At 42.7% G+C, this 17,323-nt stretch overlaps 1 protein-coding gene across 30 annotated transcripts in view; it reads left to right on the top strand.

Moving 5' to 3' along the window:
* Positions 1-17,323, top strand: part of SDCCAG8 (SHH signaling and ciliogenesis regulator SDCCAG8) — a 222,798-nt gene that overhangs the window by 154,914 nt on the left and 50,561 nt on the right. For 4 of the 30 annotated variants that reach the window (XR_011434146.1, XR_011434143.1, XR_011434147.1 and 1 more), the window contains one exon: positions 13,849-14,026. The exons of the other annotated variants lie outside the window; for them this stretch is intronic. The gene's annotated coding sequence lies outside the window, so the exon portion shown is untranslated. The remainder of the gene's footprint in view (positions 1-13,848; positions 14,027-17,323) is intronic. 30 annotated transcript variants of the gene reach the window in all.

The following is a 17,323-nucleotide window of genomic DNA, read 5'->3' as shown; positions in this document are numbered from 1 at the left end:
TCCACCCAAAAAACTTTCACATGGATGTCTATGAAAACTTTATTCATTATTGCGAAAACTTGGAAGCACCCAAGATATCCTTTGGCAGCTGAATGGATAAATAAACTGTGGTACATTCAGACAATGGAATATTATTCAGTGCTAAACAGAAATGAGCTCTCAAGTTATGAAAAGACATGGAGGAACCTTAAATGCACATTACTACATGAAAGAAGCCAATCTGAAAGGCTACACTGCATGCTTCCAACTATATGACATCCTGGAAAAGGCAAAGCTATGGAGACAGTACAAAGGTCACTGGTTGCAGGGGTTGTGGTGGAAAGGAGGGTTGAACAGGTAGAATGCATGGGATTTTTAGGGCAGTGAAATACTCTGTGATACCATGATGGTGGATACATGTCAGCATACATTTGTCCAAACCCACGGAACTTACGACACCAAGAGTGAGCTATGATGTAAACTATGGACTTTAGCTGATGGTGATGTACAATGTTTCAGTTGCAACAAATGTACCACTCTGGGAGGGTGCTGTTGGTAATGGGGGAGGCTATGCGTTTGTGGGGACAGGGCATATATAGGAAGTCTCTGTACTCTCCCTTCAGTTTTGCTGTGAATCTTAAATTGCTCAAAAAGCTCTTAATTAAAAAAGAAACACAAGAGGGGGTCACCCAGTGGTGCAGCGGTTAAGTGTGCACGTTCTGCTTCAGCGTCCCGGGGTTCACCAGTTCGGATCCCGGGTGGAGACATGGCACCGCTTGGCAAACCATGCTGTAGTGGGTGGCCCACATATAAACTAGAGGAAGATGGGCAAGGATGTTAGCTCAGGGCCAGTCTTCCTCAGCAAAAAGAGGAGAATTGGCAGCAGATGTTAGCTTAGCTCAGGGCTAATCGTCCTCAAAAAAAAAAAAAACGAGAAAGCTATAAAAGTAACACGAATTTTACAGTAAAAAAACAAGAATTCCAAAAAATATCATGAAGCTGTTTCTGTATGTTTTTGACTCTATAACATGGACTTAATTTCAAATCTACATTTTAGAGCATGTTTTGTTCCAAAATATATTATGTTATTGGCCAATCGTGCTCTTTTTCTTACATAATTAATTCATTAAGGATTTCGTTTATGTAAATGAAATAGCTGGCATTATCTGTTACATAGGAAAATTACTTTTTTATAGCTTTTTATTTTGAAATAATTTTAAATTACAGAAAAGTTGCAAAAACTAATTGAGAGTTCCTATATACCTTTCACCCAGCCACCCTCAACGTTAGCGTCTTACATACCCACAACACAGTTATCTGACCCAGAAAATTAGCATTGATGCAATACTAGGAACTAATCTCTAGACCTTGTTGAGATTTCGCCAATATTCTCATTGTGCTTCAGGATCCTACGTGGCATTTAGTTTCACATTACTTAGTGGTCTTTAGACACTTAGTAATTTCTCTCAAGTAGAAAAACCTCATCTATGACGATTCCTCAGTGTTTTCTCTTTGTCCACGACCTTGCGCCTTCTGATGAGAGCTGCTCTGTGTTTTGTAGAATGACCCTCAATGTGGGTTTGTCTCATGTTTTCTCGTGATTCCACTGAAGCTGTGCAGTTTTGGTCGGAATCCCACAGAAGCAGTGTTGTATCCTTCTCAGCGCATCACGTCAAGGGGTGCATGCACCTGTCCCTGGTGGTGTTGACTTTGATCAGTTGGTCAAGGTGTGGTCTGCCAGGTCCCTTCGCTCAAGAGAAATTATTATGTGTCTTGTGGGGAGATACTTAAAGACCATGCAAATAGCCTGTTTCTCTTCATATTTTTTTAAAATAGACTTTATTTTTTTGTGAGGAAGATGAGCCCTGAGCTAACATCTGTGCCCATCTCCCTCTGCTTTGTATATGGGATGCCTCCACAGCATGGCTTGATGAGCAGTGCGTAGGTCCACGCCCGGGATCTGAACCTGCAAGCCCTGGGCCAAAGCAGAGCATGTGAACTTAACCACTATGCCCCCAGGTCAGCTCCAAAACAGACTTTACTTTTCAGAGTAGTTTTAGGTCCAGGAAAATTACTTTAAAAGTAAATTTTATATTTCAACCTTTGTTTGTTTATTTCAAACAAAATGTTTTTAGTTAAAACTTCCCTCTTAATCATAGCATACAAAAATAATGAAATGATTTAATACATTCCTAAGGGGGTTCATATTTCTGTGAAGGGGGTTTGAGAATCAAAAGAAATTTGGAGATGCTGAGGTAGGCAAAAAAGACAAAAATGTTACAAGATTTGAATAGAGGGGAGTTGGCTGAAAAGAGGATATGAGCTGATAAATGCAGGTTTATGGATATGGTGCTGGTGAGGTGAGCTGAAGGCAGAAATAGTGTATTCTGTGTTTATTCAGCATCCATTTCTGCACTAGGCCAGGGGATGCTGAGATTGAAAGGGTCTGCTCCTCTGCCTCACTCTCATGCTTGCAGGCTTCCTCTCTGTTTGCGCTGGTCAAGGCACTGTGAGCCCACAGTCCAGAGCAGCCGTGACACCGCCTGCCATCTCCTGGGAGGTCCCTCCTGGCCACTCGCATGCCCCCAGAAACCTCGGAGGCAAGGAGAAGGGATGTCCTGGGGGCCTAACCTCCCTTGGCAGCCTGCACAGGAGTTGTTTGGCCTGGAGGGTTTTTTTGATCTCCTGTTCTCTCTGTTTTATATAAAACAAAAGTCTATTGATATTAGGTTTGGAGTGTATAATTGAAACACTTTCTCTGTCCCTGAGTAAATGTCTTGATTGATCGTGCCTCGTTCAGAAGAGTAATCAAAGTGTAGACCAAGGCTCCCTGGGAATGATGAGCAGAGACTGACCCAAAATTCTAGAGCCTTTCTGCAGTTCTCAGGAGCAGTCTTAAAACCGATAAAGTGAATAGTTTAAAGGTACTGAAATTTGTTTTTTATGAGCCCAAACAAGTTACTGAGAATGCTAATGCAGTATCCTACTGGCTGCCACCACACCTTACAGAGTTCCTGTGATACTGAGAATGCTAATGTAGTATTCCGCTGGCTGCCTCCACACCTTGCAGAGTTCCTGTGATACTGTACAAGCTCTGATAGTTTGACTTCCCATAACTGGGGGAAAGACATTTAGTTATTACTGCATTATCAGTGTTGTACTGAGGTCATCTTGGTTTTCAAATGCTGCTCTTGTTGCTTTCAATTATAAATTGCTCTTAATTTAGCTTCATGATAATTTTGTTTGTTGCAAGTTGTTTTGGAAACCTCCTACAGTAAAGTATTGCGTCCTTACATCAGCAGTGTATTGGTTTCTCAGTAACTGTTTCAGGTCCTGAACGAATTGTAATTTAGAAGTGAATCACCTGCTCTCTTTCGCTACAGCAAATGTATGGATAATGCCCACCTCCCATCTCCCCACCCGCACCCCCACCAATTTGCTTTGGGAAGCATTCCTTTCAATGTGCTTCTTGGGAATCTGTGGTTTTAAGCAACTGACAACATACTATTCGAAGTAAATTAACAAAATTGCTGCATTATTTTAGATTTATATGCCATTATTTTCTAATATCAAACTATTGAAAATGGTAAGTAATCCATATGTTGCTAGGAAAGAAGCTCACTGCAGCTTGTTTATTTTGAGTTTTTCTTTGTTATCGCTAGCTTTGATTTCACCGGACCGTGGAAATGTGTGGATTAGGTAGGCTGCCTCCCCCGAGGGGTCTAAGGACAATCTGCGAGTTACTTCCCAGAGGAGAGTTGGAAGCTATGGAAACCAGGGCGAGTTTGGAAAACTTGACCCTTTTCCCCAAATTATACCAAAATTATAAGCCAGTTGGGATTAACAGGCAATCTTTTTAAAATCCAATTATTCTATGCATTATTGACAAATCCCTAAGACGACTGGAAGCCACGTTCGATTATACTTTATTGGGAAGACCTGAAATCAGGTTGTTTTCCTCCCAATAGCAGAGGAGGTTTGCCACCTTATAGGGGTTAGAATTTTGATCTTGGAGTGGATAATACATCATTTAAAGCAGCTTGTGCAGTTACCATAGCTGGAACAAGGCAGGCGCTATCATAACTGATCACCTGGGAGAAGATTAAACGGGAGAAGTACCTAACAAAGCAGAGTTAGGAAATGCGAAAGACATGCTAATATAATTCATACTTTTTCCTAGGATAAGCCCAAGACCAGGAAAAGGAAAAAGACTTCCTTCACTTATTCATCAAATATTTATTGAGAGCTAGTTATATGCCACTGATATGCTTGGGGTAGATCACTGGACAAGCAGACATTCCTGCCCTTAGAGAACTTAGACTCTTTAAACTACTTCAGATTTCTAGTCCTCTGCTTTGAAGACCTCAAACAAAGTAGAGAAACAGCGTGTAAGGTAGTTAAGAGCATGCATCTAGAAACAGGTTCTCTTGAGTTTTCTTCAGTTTATTTCTTCCTAGCCATGTGGTCATGAGCAAATTCCTTAAATCTTAAATTTCGCCTTCCTTACTTCTTCACTTCCTTTTTCTGAAAAATGCTATCTTGGAGGATTGTGATAATTGCCTAGAATAAGCCATGAGAAGTCTTTAGAACAGTACTGGCACCGCCTTAGCGTTCGTTACACGTTTCACACTGTTATGCCATCGGCGTGCTTCACTGAACATATTACCAGGCCCTTGTCGCGCACCAGGCTCTCTCCTGCATTCTGGGTCCCACAGGAACGTTGGAGGCCTCCATTCTCCCAGGTAGTTTGTTTATATCGTGGGTTAAATTGGCTCTTGTGAGCTAGTCTGTGAAACAAAATACCATGTGTACATAATGTTATCTCTGAGGGAAAATGCTTTCTGAATTTTTAACACTGATTTGTGGAACAACATTTTGGACCCTACTTGGGATATGCCTGTGATAGTCTGTGTTTGTGACTATGTGAATGTGTGTGTGTCCTCCATTCAGTGGTGAAAGTTGTCAGTGTGCCCCAAAGGAAATTTCAAGAGGGATACGTTTACTTCTTGTTAAAAAAATCACATTTTCAGCATAGGCAGGAGTGAGGAGCATTCTTTTTTAATCCCCAATTTGTAACTTCACCTGTTAGGTCTTTTCTTTAGAAACGGGGGAAAAAAGGCTAACCCTTTCCTGGGAGGCAAATTGTTCTAGCATTTAGAAAATTAGAAGAGAAAGAATGTGGGGCTGGCCCCATGGCCGAGTGGTTAAGTTCGCGCACTCTGCTTTGGTGGCCCAGGGTTTCGCCGGTTCGAATCCTGAGTGCGGACATGGCATCACTCATCAGGCCATGCTGAGGCGGCGTCCCACGTGCCACAACTAGAAGGACCCACAACTAAAATATACAACTATGTACTGGGGAGATTTGGGGAAAAAAGCAGAAAGAAAAAAAAGAAAGAAAGAAGATTGGCAACAGTTGTTAGCTCAGGTGCCAATCTTTAAAAAAAAGAGAAAGAACTTTAAGAATATAACATAATAACTAATACCTTTTTAGAGGAAAATATTCTGACCAACCATCTATAACTAGCTAGTTTTAATATCTTTGTAATGTCTGTTGTTTTTTATTTTTCCACAGTTAAGTCTAGATTAGAAAAAATATTCAATTAAAAATAAGTTGTAGCCCAGGGTTAGAACTGTACCAAGAACCAGACAGCTATAGCACTGAACGTCTCTCTTTGGGCAGAACTTTGCTAAAAAGGGAGAGAAGGTAAATTTCTATTCTTATGTTAGAAGACAAAAAGTGTATTTCCATGCTTAAAATCCCTTTAAAAATTCTTCCATATGTCCAGTGTAAACCTGTTTGAGTCAGTTCACTCTTTAAAGTTAAATTTCCCTCTCTGATTTTACCTTTTAGGTAGATTGAGAAACTCTGATTAGCATTTTCATTACTAAACTCTTATGATTTAAAATTTAATTTAGTGCTTTTAAGTTAAATAGAGTTTGCTTTCATTTCTGTAGTCATGTTTGCTGTTTTGCTTTAGCCTCTATAGTTTTAAACATTGCATGCTCAATGTGAAAATCTAAACCAGATTCCTGGCTTGTGCTCGATTTGCTATGTTGTAGCTTACTAATATATCCCTATATTTATTAACATTTATTAAGCGTTGAGCATTCCAAAGCAAAAAGTCATGATCTCTACCCTAAGGAGCTCCCAGTCTTGGAGGAGGCCATGCAGTAATCACTCGAATGTGATGCTGTGGTGAGAGTAGACCCTGGTGTTCTAGGGGCGCCCCAGACTGACCCCACCCAGGTTTGGAGGGACAGGATGCAATTCCTTAGAAAAACAATGTCTAACTGAATCTGAAAAGAAGTAGAAGTAACCTTAACAGAGAAAAAGGAATAGATGTTTGAAGGTCCTGGGGGTCAAGGAGAACATGGTCTGGTCAAGAACGCACACAAATGTCTAGCTGTTAGCATTCCGCACCGTCCACTTCCGTGGCCCGGGTTCGGTTCCCAGTGGTAGAACCACACCACTCGTCTGTCAGTGGCCATGCTTTGGCAGCAGCTCACGTAGAAAAACTAGGACTTACAACTAGAATATAGAAATATGTACTGGGGCTTTGGGGAGGGGAAAAACAAGAGGACGATTGGCAATAGTTGTTAGTTCAGGATGAATCTTTCCCAACAAAAAATAAAAAAAAATAAGGGGCTGGCCCACTGGCATAGCAGTTTAGTTGGCATGTTCTGCTTCAGCAGCCCAGGGTTCGCCAGTTTGGATCCTGGGTGCAGACGTAGGCACCACTTATCAAGCCGTGCTGTGCTAGGTGTCTCACATATAAAGTAGAGGAAGATGGGCACGGATGTCAGCTCAGGGCCAGTCTTCCTCAGCTAAGAGAGAAGGATTGGCAGCAGATGTTAGCTCAGGGCTAATCTTCCTCACACACACACAAAACCCACAAAACAAAGGAACACACAAAACCAAATGGAAACAGACTCCTAAATTACAGAGAACAAACTGCTGGTCCCCAGAGGGTAGGGGAGAGGAGGGGATTAAGAGAACAGACTTCTAGTTATGAAGGAAAGAAGTATGGGTGAATGTACCACATGGGGAAGGTAGTCAATAATATTGTAGTAGCTTTGTGTGATGACAGATGGTAACTAGATTTATCGTGATGATCATTTTGTTATCTATATAAATACCAAATCACTATGATGTACACCTGAAACTAATATTCTATGACAATTATACTTCAGTTAAAAATATATGTATCCATAAAGGGACCTCGGCAGTTAGGAGTTAGATCTTCCCGTTGGCTTTCTCTCTCCCCCTTCTGAGACTCCACTTGCACCTTGGTTAGATCGCCTGACGTTGTTCCAACTCTTAGATGAGCTGTTTTCGTCTCTTCTTTCCCTCCACCCCTACTCCCACTCCCACTCTTTTCTCTCTCCTTTGTATTTCACTTTGGATAATTTCCATTGGCTAATCTTCAAATTTAATGATTTTTTTCCCCCTTCTATTGAGTGGATTCTGCTGAAAGGCCCATCAAAGGAATTCTTTATTTCTCATGCTGTGTGTGCTTTTTATCTCTAGCCTCTCCATTTGACTCTCGGTGGCCTTATCATGGAGATGAGATTTCCTGCTGCGTCCTCATGGTCACATGGAGCTGTGTGCTGGAGCTGATTATTAAGTTTGTAGAAATGTGTGAGCCATTCGACATCACGTTGGTAGTTTTAAATTGGCCGTGGAAGAAGTATTTACATCACAGAAATTGGCAGACAGTATGAATCAGGACCTCTTTCTCCCCGGAGAACTGGTTTTCAAACCTTTACCCTCATGCCACTGATGGATTTTGCTTCTACCCCTCCCTCAGTGAAAGTTCACCTGTTCCTGGGGCCAGATACTAGAGGTTCCCACCCGTCTCCCAGAGGAAGGTGGCTTTTGTTTCTGACCTTCCTGCAGAGGCGGTGAACCTTTTCCTGGGAAGGTTTCCTGCCCACCCTCCAGAAGCTGGAGGCTTTTTCTTCATATGAGAGTTTAGGAAGTGGGTAGAGTTTTGTGCGTATGCCTGCCTGGTGGGGTGCAGGGCGAGGTCTCAGGTCTCCTCTCCTGCCCCCAGTGTTTCTCGTGAGCATCCACTGGAAGGGAGCCTGTGGAAGAGTGCAAACTCCTCTTGCCCTCTTGTGTCTGGGGCTCCCAGGGATTCTAGACAGCCACACTGGCCCACACTGTAAGAATCCATTAAAATTCCACCTTCCTTCCTCTTACCTGCTTTTGTGTCAGCTGTTTCTCTTCCCCATGCTCTGCCAAAGGAAAACCAGCTCAAGTGCTCTCTCTCTCCTCAGAGGGGCATATTACCTTTCCGAATTTAGTTTGTCTGGATATCTTCCAACCTCCGGTCTCTGATTGGCTCGAGAAAAATGATGGTTTTGTTGAGTATCTGACTTCTTTCTCATTTTTAGGGTGGGGGCAATGTTCTTTTGTGGTTTCCACGTCCTAAGAGGAAGAGGAACCTCAGAAGTTAGATCTGAAAGAGTCTTTCTTTGAATCATGTAAAAACGTTTGGAATTTATTCTGAGCACCATGAGAAGGGAGTCTTGGGAGGATTTTAAGCGAGAGGGAGGCATCTCTGTGACCTCAGCCTTTTAAACACCGTGATGTCCGTCTCACACCTGGTGAGCCAGAGTAGCCCCTGCTAGCTTTCTGCCGATCATCTCCCGTCTTTGACTTTGTAGTTTGTTTCTGATTTCTGAGTTTATTGACTTTTCACTAGTCACTTTGCTTGCAACATCAGGATACTTCCATTTCTATGACTGATTCCCCTGGTGTGTATCTTTCTATATCTGTTTTTGGGTATATTGACTAAGTGGGTGATTTCAATGAAGATTTTACCAATTCCTTCATTTCTGTTTTAGAACTTGAGCAAGGATTAAATGCTAATGTTTATTTTGGCTGCAATCGCAGGGCAGCGAGAGTGAGGGGAAGCAGGGTGAGGCATGGAAGAATGGAACAGAGTGTGAGACACTGTGTTACCACCCTGGAAGCTGCTTCATGATAAGCCACAGAGACACAACCACACAGACGTTTCTGGACAGGCTGTACAGGAAACCGTGCCTCCAAGGAGCTCCCGGAGGGAGGAAGGGAGAGGATATAAACTGCCCAGCTTCCATCTCACGTCTCCCGTGGCTCCAGAATTTTCCCTGTGGGAGGCAGCTCCCCTGCACTTCAGGTTACATTAAGCAGCGCTTTTTAGCAGCTGCTTCAGAAGTCAAATGCTAAATTCTAGGGGTTGGCATATCACTGGGCTCCAGGTAGCAGGAGGAGCTCAAGACTTGAGGTGTGTGCAGTGAGCCTCAGGTGACAGAACCAAAAGGGCCACCATGGACTCCATGAGCTCAAGAGGAATGAGGGCCTCGGAGGGGACGCTGCTGATAATCTGATAACAGCTTTCATGGATAATAGCATTAAATAATGTCAGCTGCAAGGCCAGCCCTTGGGAGAGGCTTCATTGTGTACGTCCCTGACCTGGCTTCCTCTTCGCTTCTCTTCCCTTCCAGAGCCACCGGTTACCCTTCACTGGTTGTGAGCATTCCTGCAAATGTGTCTTTGGTCAAATGTCTCTCATTTTCTTTTCTTCATTTTGTCCCTGAATCTCTACCTTGGTTTCTTTTCCTCTCCAAGAAAGCCTGGGTTCTGCAATCTCTGGGTGGCTAAGACCCCCATCAGTACAAGCTGCCTGACACCCCACAACCAGAGACAGCTACTCTATTCTCTCCAAGATCTTGGAGCAATTAGTATTTCTACTTTTTCATATTCTTTCACTTTCTCCATTTATACCATAAGCTTATTGCAAGCAAGTGTCATGTCTTCTGAGGAAACGTAGCAATTCATAATAAGGAAAGAACACTGGATAGGGAGCAAAAGCTTAGGGTTTGTGGGCCAACCATGTCACCTGCCAACATATGATTTTGGACAGGCCAAAAAAACTCTTTCAGCCTCAACTTCTTTGTCCATAAAACGGGGATTATATACCATGCGGAATAGTTATGAGGATGAAATCAGATCGCAGGTGTCTATAAGCACTGTATACGTACAGTGTGTGTTACTGTGACTGTCAGCTGTCTTGTGGTGGATCACAATATTTCTTAGGCAGACGGGACTTTGTGGTCTCTAACACGAGACTGCAGTTTTGTTCTTAAAGAACCTCCAGCAGAGAGGCCCTGCTACATTTAACCATCAGATCAATTCTATCGAGGTAGCATTCTTGTCTCCTATTTTTAGAGGGGGAAGCTGAGGCTCGAGAGGTCGTGTGACTTACCCTCGAATCGCATAGCTAATGAGTAGCGTTTCGGGCCTGGGACTGCAGGGGTGCCTGGTGCCCACGCCCAGGCTTTCCCCAGGGGCGTCGGTGCTGCTCTGAGTTCCCCCAGCAGGCCGCGTCTGAGCCAGGCCTGCGTTCCCCGACTGTAGAGTCCCCTCCACAGAGCGACCCGGCAGATTTCCCCATTCCCACTTGCGAGTGACAGAGTGGCATCTAACAGTCATATGCTCTGCTAGGGGCCTTTTAGGCTGAGAGCTCCTCAGGTTCCAGCCAGACTAAATGAGCTTTTAAAAAGGTTTAATTACTAACAGAGCATATGGTGCTTAGTGGTTAGGAACATGCAGTTTCTGGAGCCTTCTGCCTGGGTTCTAATCCCAGCCCCACCACTGACCTGGCTGTGGACCTTGGGCAGGTGCCTCCACCTCTCGGTGACTCGGCCTCCTCATCCGCACGACGGGGACACTAGTCCTCACCGCCTCGGGGGGTGCTGAGGCGGAAATGAGCTCAGAGTTGGCCAGGCACATACGAAGCAATATGTGTTTTTGTCAAATAAAATAATAAGTTCGTATGTTTTATTTTTCACTTCAAACTTAATAGTATACCATCATTAAATAAACAATTAACCAAATGAGAAGAAGAACACGAAATAGCAGGTCTTCCTTTAAAACTAAGTAAGCTCCACTGATAGAATGGCAAAAACCTCACTTTTCTCTCAGGAAATACTCAGTTCTAGGCTGCTCTTGGGGGGTTTTGTTCCAAAGTAGACCTTTGTCACTTGACTGGGGAGGTGGTCATTTGGCCTGGGAGAGGGCGCCCTGGGCAGCTGAGGGAAGGCCCGGCGGGCTGGTCAGGCCGGGCGGGCAGGGCGCCAGGCGCTGAGCCGTGCGGGCCTGCTCCGTGGCGCTCTTTGATGCTGCACGAGACATTGACGTCTGGACTCGAGCAAACATAATGAATTAACTCTTTTGTGGAATTCCATTGTTGTTTTTGACATTTATTTGGTAATTTTGAACAAAATAACTTCTGAGGTGGTTACATAAGGAGAGCCATGACTTCAGTCCTTTTAAAAAGTGTTTCCCTTTGTTTAGCTGGATGTGTATATTTAGGGTGGAAAGAAGCAATTTCCTGCGTTTTCACCAAGTATAACATGCAGACTGCTAGTGATAGAAATTTAACAGATTAAAGAGAATGTTTGGTTTCATGATTACGTCTTGATGATATAGGGATATAGGGTGATATTTTCTGAGCTTTTGTTTTCTGGAAATTAATTGGCTTTAAAAATAGCTATCACCCATGCAATATGTTTTGTGTATGTGCGTACACACATAGGAGCAGAACTATTTTTTCCTTATCATCCATGGAAAATAGGCAGCAGTTTAAAGAGCAGGCATTTCAAAGGCATTTTGTGGAAACATACAAAAGCAGCATTAAAGTGGCTTTGGAGTCACTCTTTTCCCTACATGCAAATTTTACTGTTGACACGCTAGTCAAATGTGTCTTGAAGAGCCAGCAGACATCCCTGGAGCTGGGGCATTGCTGACTCCGGCTGCTCCCTGAAGTTCACCCAGTCCTCTGCGAGCGTGGGTGGGCGTGGACGGCGACTGCCATGCCAGAGGAGCTGTCCATGCTGCGTCGTTTCTAACCTGCCGGTGCTGCTTATCTTCTCCCTGTTGGTACCCTCTCACCTTTACCTGACTTTCCCTCTCTCTTTTCATGGTTCTGTTGCTTTGCTTTGGCTCTTTATTTCTAGATACCCACCTGTGGCCAGATTTCATACTCTTATACAGTGAAATGGTGTGCATTGGGTACGGCATTTTATTAGACTTCACACTGTTAGGCTGTATTATACAAAATCCGAGACTTACTAATTATGCAACATGGAATTTTAATCAAACATCTAGTTGCCAGGAAATTCTGGGTTCTTAAAAAAAAAAGTTATCGGACATGTAGACCTTGAACTATCTTATTGCTGGGGTTGTTTACACAGCCAGATCAGCACTTGGGAAGAAATCTGTCAAAACCGTAGTTGGTCATAATTTATTGCCCTGTCTGAACTTTGTTATAGAAAGAAATGCCTTCTATTCAGCTTGATTCTTTAGTATCATAGAAATTCATTCAGGAAAGTTTGAAGAATAGGAGAAGAAATCTTTATTCACTGGGCTGAATCTTTCTTTATACTCTGTACGTAACATCTGTATGTATGTCTAGGTTAATACCACCAGTTTTCCATTGCAAAAAGAGGCTCTTTCAAGGTTGAAATGATTAAAGTCTTGTATTTTAAATTCTTAAAATATCTCAAATAGATAGCAGTTAAAATAAATTCATAATGCTTTATAGCTGAGGTACGCATTTGGCTGTCTTGTAAAGAGTTCATCATATGGTACCCGGAGGTGATTTTTACACCTATATCAACAGTGCTTCTTGAGGCTGAGGGTTTGAGAAAGAGATCTTAGGAGGCTGGCAATTTCAGGCAGATGTGTATCTGTCCTTCCTCGTCACTGGTTGTAATTTAACGGTAAAAATGTTGCAGCCATTTGGGTAGCAAATGGCTGAGGTCTGCTCTTGCCCGTGATTGTGAATGTGGAGGAGATTTGTTTGACTTCATAGATACTGGATTTATTACAAGGAGATGCGTCAAGCAGTGACTGTGTACATGCTGCTGGGTGTGTCTGCAGCCACTTCCTGGACGGCCTTGCCTCAGACACCCAAGTGTCACGCTCACGTGTGTCTTAAGTGCTTTTTGACACAGCGCTGCTGGATTTTACGTCAGTTCTTCCCTCGGGGTGAAGCCCTGATTTTCATAGATGACCTAAGCTGTAGAAAGAAAGAATATGAAAAAAAACCAAAACAACAACATAGCCACCAAAGTCCTTTTTACTAATATGTGGGTTTTACCATTTTTTCAGAAAGAGAAACCAAATTACAGCTGCACTGTCACAGAATCTCCCAACATGGAAAGTTAGCAGCTGATTTCTTCTTCACAGAGAAAAGCTTACTACCCGTTCTGGACCATTTTAGGATCCGTTCTTGACACCACGCCGTCCATCCTGATTTATGTAAATGTTTGGTGTGTACCTCCACAGTTAGAGCCCTTAGAGTTTGTGCTGACTTGCTGGGCACATCCCCAGCAAAATAATCCATTAAAATTCAAATCCTTTCCCAATACTTGAGACAATCAATTTATATTACACAAGGCACAATTATAATTTCATGTACAATTTCAATTCTATAGAAAATGATCAGTGTCCAATAAAGAGGGACACTTATTTTGAGGCAAAAGGATATTTTTTATAGCCTATATAAACAAACTCTTTCATATTTTCAGAATAGTTCCCTCATTATCTTTGGTGTAGGGGAACCTGATTGTGTTTTATTTTGATATAGGGACAAGTGTGTGTCCCTGGCTGCATGTTTAATAGGCAATGTGACTTTTTCTCGATGACATTTAAATGGAAAGGGTTGAGACAGAATAAGGTGGGTACTTGCTTTCTCCTTAACATGGAATCACTCTTACAGAAAGAACAAAGAGGATGCACAGTGAGTGAGTGTGTTGCATTTGCGCCAGCGTTAGGGGGATGCGGACTATGCATTCATCATTACCTTTGTGTAATAGACCAGATGCCTGTTGCTCTGCTGGGGACCGTGTGTTGGATCCTAAGAAGATCGCCCAGAGGAGTTTGGGAAGGATGCATAGGATGGGAGTGAAGCTGTCATGGTTGCGTGCTTTGTGCTGAGGAGTTCCTGGGAGTACTGAGACCCCAGCGAGTGGGCGCACAAGGCAGCTAGACTCCGTGAGTGTGTCCACATCCCCCCCAACTCTCATTTGTAAACTCTGAACGAGACTGGTATTGTCGGTCAGGAAATCTAGAACACTAGAGAAATATTATTAGGAAGAAGACCGTAAAAATAATGACAAGATAGAAAACAAATCCTGTCAGAGCCCAAGAATACATTTGGCTTCCGCTTGCTGTGTCTGTCTGTTTCTATAAATGGTCCAGAATAGAAACCGGATGTTTGAAATCTCTCTCCTTCTCGCGTGCTCTCCTCCCCTCCCCTCTTCCTTCCTCTTCAGTATTAGCAGACTTACTATTTTTATTATTTTTATTTATACTCCTATTTTTCAATATTTGCCATTTGTGTGGATAACACATTAATTTTTAATGAAATATTTTCAGACTCTTGGAATAGCTGAATCATAAAAGAAAACTTGAAATTGATATAGACTCCCGAGGCAGCATAGAAACTGATTATTACACTGTTACATTTCCTACTCACAAGTGGTAAGCGGTTATTTTAAAAGATGAGGGGTACTTCGATTTAAATCTCTTATCTTCCTATATAAGCCTAGTTTGTATAGCATTTGTGGCACAAAGAGGAATTCAGGCACTGTTCTAATTAAAATGAAAGAAATATCAAAACAGTATGTTAGACAGTGCTCTCTAATAATTTTCTTTTTATCTAGAAACACATATTTTTGAGAAGCCTCGTTGCTGTTGAAGAAATTCAGTTGTGGCTTAAACTGAGTCTTGGGGCAGTTTTTCATGTTAGTTCTGTTGCAGAACTAAAGATTTTAAAGACGGCAGCATTTGTTTCTTTGAGTAGTTTATTTTCTCCAGTCAGTAATGGTTTGTAGTTTGGTATTTTCAAGATTAAAATTAATACTGGAAATTATTTAAACAATTTTATTTTGAACGCTATTCCCAGAACTACAGCTTCGTAACCCACTTTGGAACTGTAAATTAGTAAGGATCATTTCTCCCAAAAGTTTTTGTTATAGAAAGCATAGACATTTGAGATGTAACCTCTTACAGACTTTTCCCCCAGTCTCAAATTATAGGGATATCTATGATCAATAGTATATTGGTAATTTAAATCTTATTTTAATAATTTTATATATATATACAAAATTTTATAATTGAAATTTCTTCTTTGTAATTACAATTTCTAAAAAATTTTACTTTTTTCAAGCAAATTTGCTTATTCTCAACATTAACAATGAATTTATATTTTTTCCAAGTGTTAATATTTTATATTCCAAATAAAGATCACTAAACGTTATAAGGAACCCTGTCTGTCTTCCATGAGCTGGATTGCGTGGAATGGCATTTAAAGAATTAGAAGAGACCTGAAAGATTGCGTGGTCCCTCTCGCCCTCCATCCCTAGCCCCGAACCGGACACTTTATAGATGAGGAAACTGAGTTCCAAAGAGAGAGGTGGCTTCCAAGACAACAGTTCAGGAAATGACTAGAAACTAGAATCTGTGTTTTCTGACTTCTGGTCTTGTGTTTTCTACTGCTCCCGCTCAGTAATGCATACGTCCTCAGAACTAGGGAGGTGGGCTGGTACCCACCATCAAAAGGAAAATAAGAAGTGCAGATCAACAGATGTATAGCAGATGCTGTCTTAGCCTGTGAGCTTGAGACCAGAGGTTGGAAGGTTAAGTGAAAGGTCAGGAAATCATAACAAGGGATATATATGTTGGGCCAAGACATTTTCTTTTTTTTCCTGCTTTTTATCCCCAAAGCTCCCCAGTACATGGTTGTATATTATAGATGTGGGTCCTTCTAGTTGTGGCATGTGGGACGCCACCTCAGCATGGCCTGATGAGCAGTGCCATGTCCACGCCCAGGATCTAAACCAGCAAAACCTTGGGCCACCAAAGCGGAGCGTGCAAACTTAACCACTTGGCCATGGGGCTGGCCCCCAAGACATTTTGTTTGTATGTGGATCACCCAATTTGGAGTGCCTCATCATTTTTCTTGGATAAAGCACACCAAAATTGCATCTTTATTTATTTGTTTATTTACTTTTTGCTGAGGAAGATTCACCCTGAGCTGACGCCTGTGCCAGTCTTCCTCTATTTGTATGTGGGTCGCTGCCACAGCATGGCTGCTGATGAGTGGTGTAGATTCACACCCAGGAACAGAACCTGGGCCGCCAAAGCAGAGTGTGCTGAACTTAACCAGTAGGCCACGGGACCAGCCCACAAATTGCATCTTTTGATACAACCAGTTTTGGTTTCTCTGAAGCAACTGACGATGTAGAGACGCTCGGGAGGCAGCCTCCCTGCAGAATTTGCTGTTCTGGTGACCCTGTCCTTCTGAGTCCTTTACCATTATGTCATGCACACCTAATTTGACAGACTTTTTCTTTAACTCAGCTTTGTTGATTCTTTCTAAACCATTCACTTTGTCTTCATAAAATCAGCAAACTATTTTTTTAACCATCATATTCTGAGTTCACTGAACATTAAGCTATGCTTATGTGAGCAGCATGAACAGGCTTGGGCAGAAGGACAGCTGGAGGGAGCAGAGGGTCCAGGCACACTGGGGAGGAGCAGCCAGTGGCCATAGTGTTGAGTGTGCTCTGGCTTCATTCGGTACATTTAACAAGCATGCAGGGTGCCTTGGTTCCTTAGCTGATGAGGGTAGCGGCCGTCCGTTCAGGAGCATCGGCTGAACTTTGAAAGGAGCTGTTAGAGTCAGACAAATGAAGGTGTGCAACGGGCTAGACTAGCGTTAGAAGAAGAATCTGCACTACGTTCTCCGTGCACAGTTTTTCCCTTTGTACCAGAGGGGAAGCAACCCACCTGGAGGCAGAAGAAAGGGAAGTTTCTTTGTTCCCTCTTTGCTTTCTCTTTCCCTGGGTGAAGAAGGCCAGCCTCACATCACTCAGAAGATGGGCCAGCGGAGCATTCTTACGCCAAGCACATTTTCCACAACTGCTTGGAAGTGAAGGCAGCAGCCACTGTTCAGCCTAGAGACTCAGCCATCGTGCACAGACCTTTGGATGACCTGCTGTTCGCTCAGGGATGCTGGGCTGCGGCCCTGCTTTGTTTAGCGAGTTGGTCTACTCCTGTGTAAAGTCCTGGAAGGACTGCTTTCTTTGGAGGTTGCACTGCTGAAAATGCAAATGGTTTCAAAATGGGTTTAGATAAATTCTTGGATTAAGATCCCATGCCTGGTTTTTAAAGGGTACTATGAATGCATTGCCTCATTCCTAAGTAACGAAAGAACAAACCAACAAGTAATGAGCAACTGTCCAACTATCCTCTCTCTCTAAATTGGGTGAATAGAATCCTTCCACA

The sequence above is a fragment of the Equus caballus genome, chromosome 30 (assembly GCF_041296265.1).
Source record: "Equus caballus isolate H_3958 breed thoroughbred chromosome 30, TB-T2T, whole genome shotgun sequence".
Classification (NCBI taxonomy): domain Eukaryota; kingdom Metazoa; phylum Chordata; class Mammalia; order Perissodactyla; family Equidae; genus Equus; species Equus caballus.
This window is presented reverse-complemented; position numbering and strand designations above follow the sequence as displayed.